The 4,539-nt window shown below is 35.1% G+C and overlaps 1 pseudogene; it reads right to left on the bottom strand.

Annotated features, from left to right (window-relative positions):
- Positions 1-403: 403 nt before the first annotated feature.
- LOC134732831 (large ribosomal subunit protein eL6-like) lies at positions 404-941 on the bottom strand (annotated as a pseudogene).
- Positions 942-4,539: the final 3,598 nt, after the last annotated feature.

Raw genomic sequence — 4,539 nt, 5'->3', positions numbered from 1 at the left:
CTGCAAATCTTAGAGGAAAGACCTTCAGTTTTTTCCATACTAAAGTTAGCTGTACGTTTGTCATATATGACCTTTATTATTTTGAGCTATGTTTCTTCTATGCCCAGTTTGTGAAGGCTTTTGACATAAAGGAATGTTGAATTTTATCAAATATTTTTTCAGCATTTATTAAAATAATCATATGGTTTTTGTTCTTGGTTCTGTTAATGTGACGTGTTACATTTATTGATTTGTGTATGTTGAACCATCCATGCATCCATGGAATGAATCTCACTTGATAATGGTGATTTATCTTTTTGATGTGTTGTTGATTTTTTTAGTGTATTTACAGATACATTTAAAAAAACTAGAAAGCCAAATTCAACAACACATCAAAAAATTAATTAGATTCTTCTTAAGATATTTAGAACACCAATTTTTGAGAATAAATTTCATTTATCTGGGAAAACACAGATCACAGGTAGCCCTGGAGCTGAGGAATCGCTTTGATTTTTAGTAAAATTTGCAAGTCCACAGCTTTCTGATCAACCTTGCACTGCTCTGTAATCTCCTTTTTTTTTTCCTTTGTTGATGATCTCACCTTCCCAGTGTCTGGGCTTCCACAGCTTCTTCTTCTTGAAGTAAGTATGAGTAAGACGTTTTAGGATTTTCACATTGCTGATAACAATTTTTGTGGAGGTGGCAATGACAAATTTCTTGTGTGTTCTTCATAGAAGAACTCAATTGAGAACCAGAGATCCAGTCATAAGTGAGAAGTGAGAAACCACTGCCCAGCTGCTTCACGAAAACCACCCTCTTGCCTCTGTGGTGCCCAGGGGGGATGAACAGAATGGTCCTGGGAGTGATGCTGCCTCGCAGTTTTCTCTGTGCTGACTGAAAGATTTTTGGCTGTGGCTCAACAGCTTTCAGGGCACATCTTCAGTAGGATAATAGCTATGCATTTTGCAAAGTGTAACCACTTGAGTACCTTCAACTTTGTCACCACCAACTGCTTTTGTATTAAACCAGTTGCAAAAACCTTCTCCTTTTTCTCTTCAATCTTTGATTTACCGGCTGAATACTTCCTCTTGTACATAACCTTTCCACAATACATAGCAGATTGGGAATATCTGCCAATTCCTCTGATGAAGACAGGACTTCAGCTGCAATGAGGCTTCCCCTTTTTGGCTTTTTGTTACCCTTTTTCACCTTCCCATTAGCAGCAGCCTTCTTGGCTTCAGGTTTCTTCTACTTAGTATCCAGCTTCTCAACTTTTTCACCCACCATCTTGCAAGATGGGAAACAGAACTTGCTAGTACTTTCTTGAGGACGTTTTTTTCCTGTGTCGATTTTCATAAGGGATATTGGCCTGTAGTTTTCTTTTTGTTGTGTCCTTCTCTGATTTGGTATCAGGGTAATGCTGGCCTCATAGAATGAGTTTGGAAGTATTCCCTGTCTTCCATTTTTTTGGAAGAGTTTGAGTAGAATTGGTATTAGTTCTTCTTTAAATGTTTAGTAGAATTCAATAGTGAAGCTATGAGGTCCTAGGCATTTCTTCGATGGTACACTTTTTATTACAGCTTTGTTCTCATTACTCATTATCGGTTTGTTGAGGTTTTCTGTTTTTTCATGGTTCAATCTTGGTAGGTTGCTGTATCCAGGAATGTATCCATTTCTTCTAGGTTTTCAAATTTGTTGACATATAGTTGTTCATAATAATCTCTAATGATCCTTTGCATTTCTGTAGTCTCAGTTGTTTCTGATTATTTATTTAGCTCTTCACTCTTATTTCTTCTTAGTCTTAATGATTTGGTGATTTTGTTTATCTTTTCAAAAAAAAATCCTTTTTGTTTCATTGATCTTCCATAAATTTTTTAGTTTCAATTTCATTTATTTCTGCTCCAATCTTTATTATTTCCTTCCTTTTACTAATTTTGATTTGTTTTTGTTTTTGCTATTCTAGTTCCTTGAGGTGCATCATTAAGTTGTTTATTTGAGATTGTTGTACTGTTTTGATATAGGTGTTTATTGCTATAAACTTCCCTCTTAGTACTGCTTTGTTTTATCCCACAGATTTTGGTCTACTATATTCTCCTTTTCATTAACTTCAAAAAATTTTTAATTTCCTTCTTAATTTATTCGTTGATCCATTTGTCATTCAGGAGCATGTTGTTTAATTTCCATTTGTTTGTGAAGTTTTTGAGGTTTCTCTTATTGGTTTCTAGTTTTATTCCACTGTGTTCAGAAAAAGGTAATTTTTAAAATTATTTTTATTCATTATTATTTTTTAGAGACAGGGTCTTGCTCTGTTGCCCAGGCTGGAGTGCAGTGGTATGATCATGGCTCACTGCTGCCTGAAGCTCCCAGGCTCAAGTGATCCTCCCACTTCAGCCTCTCAAGTAGCTGAGACTATAGGCAGGTGCCATCATGCCTGGCTAATTTTGTTTATTTTTTGTAGAGATGGAGTCTCACTATGTTGCCCAGGCTGCTCTCAAACCCCAGGGTCAAGTGATCCTTCCATCTCAGGTTCCCAAAGTATTGGGATTGTAGGGATGAGTCACCTCACCTGGCCAGGAAAGATACTTGATATGATTTCTACTGTTTAAAATTTGTTCAGACTTGTTTTGTGGCCTAAGATATGGTCTGTTCTGGAGACCGTTCCATGTGCTGATAAACAGAATATGTATTCTGCAGCAGTTGGGTAAAATATTTGGTAAATAAGTTAGGCCTATTAGGTCTAGTGTGTAGTTTAACTCCAATGTTTCTTTGTTGATTTTCTGTCTGGACAATCTGTTCATTACTCACAGTAAAGTATTAAAGTCCCCACTATTATTGTATTGTGATCTATCTCTCCCTTTAGATATATTAATGTTTGTTTTATATACTTGGGATCTCCTGTTTTGGGTGCATAGGTATTTATAATTGTTAAATCCTCTTGCTGATTTGACTCCTTTATTATTTTATAGTGACCTGCTTTGTTTCTTCTTACAGTCTTTGATTTGTAGTCTGTTTTATCTGATATAAGTATAGCTACTCCTGTTCTTTTTTTTGTTTCCAGTTGCATAGAATCTCTTTTTCCACCTCTTCACTTTCAGTCTATGTGTATCTTTATAGGCGAAATTGGTTTCTTGTAGGTAGCGTGTAGCCAAGTCTTGGTTCTTTATCCATTCAGCCACCCTATGCCTTTTAATCAGAGAAGTGAGTCCATTTATACTCAGTGTTATTATTGGTAAGCAAAGACTTACTAATGCCATTTTGTTTCTTGTTTTCTCATGGTTTTGTACCTTCCCTCCTCTTACTTCCTTTCTTGCTGTCTTCTTTCATGGCGAAGGGATTTTCGCTGGTAGTATTTTTAATTCATTGTTTTTTATTTTTAGTGTATCTATTATAGGTTTTTGTGTTGTGGTTACCTTGAGGATTATAAAAAGCATCTTGGAGACATAATAAATTATTTTATAGAGATGGCAACTTATCTTAGATCACAAAAAAATTGAATAAAAAAGAAGAAAATAATTTAAAAAAACATTTTACATATTAACTCCATCCCCCTCCCCCTCTTGACTTTTAGTTGTCTCAATTTACGTGTTTTAAATTATCTCTTGATAGGTTACTGTAGCTATTATTGTTTTTGACAGATTTGTCTTTTGGGCTTCATAATAGAATTATGAGTAGAATGCATCCCACAATTACAGTATGAGAGTATTCTGAGTTTGTTCATGTACTTAGATTCACCAGTGGGTTTTATAGTTTCAAATTTTTTTTAGTTTTCTTTTCTTTTTGTTTTGTACATTAGTGTTTTTTGTTTCAGATTGAAGAGCTCTCTTTCATATGTCTTGTGACGTAAATCTGATGGTGGTGAATTCTCTCAGCTTTTGTTTGTCTGGGAAGGACTTTTGTCTCCTTCGCCGTTGAAGGATAAACTTGATGGAGACAGTATTCTTGGATGGCAGTTAAAAAAAAAAAAACTCCCTCACTTTAAAAATGTTATTCCACTCCCTCCTGGCCTACGTGGTTTCCATTGGGAAGTCTGTTGCCAGATAAACTGGAGCTCCTTTATATGTTATCTGCTTATTTTCTCTTGCCACTTTCAGCATCTTTCCTTTGTCCTTGCCCTTTCAGTGTTATTATATGCCTTGGAGTAGTTTTATTTTAATCAAATCTGTTTGGTGTTCTATGACCTTCCTGTACCTGAATATTTATATCTTTCTCAAGTTTTGGAAAGTTTCATTATTTCTTTGAATAAGCTTTCCACCCCATGCTATTGCTCAACTCCCTCTTGAACACCAATAATTCCTAGATTTGGTCTTTTGAGGCAATTTTCTATATCTTGTAGATGATCTTTGTTGGTTTCCTTTTTTTCTCCTTTCATTGTGTATTTTCAAATAGCTTGTCTTTGAGAGCACTGATTTTTTTACTCTGTTTGATCCATCTGGCTGTTGAGAGCTTCTAATGAATTTTTCAGTTCAGCAAATGTATTTCTGAGTTCCAAGACTTCCATTCGATTTTTTTTTATTATTTCAATCTCTTTGCTAAATTTCTCTGATAAACTTCTGAACTGCT

This window comes from Symphalangus syndactylus, chromosome 17, assembly GCF_028878055.3.
Source record: "Symphalangus syndactylus isolate Jambi chromosome 17, NHGRI_mSymSyn1-v2.1_pri, whole genome shotgun sequence".
NCBI lineage: Eukaryota > Metazoa > Chordata > Mammalia > Primates > Hylobatidae > Symphalangus > Symphalangus syndactylus.
Note: the sequence above shows the minus strand (reverse complement) of the source record. Positions and strands in the feature narration are given on the sequence as shown.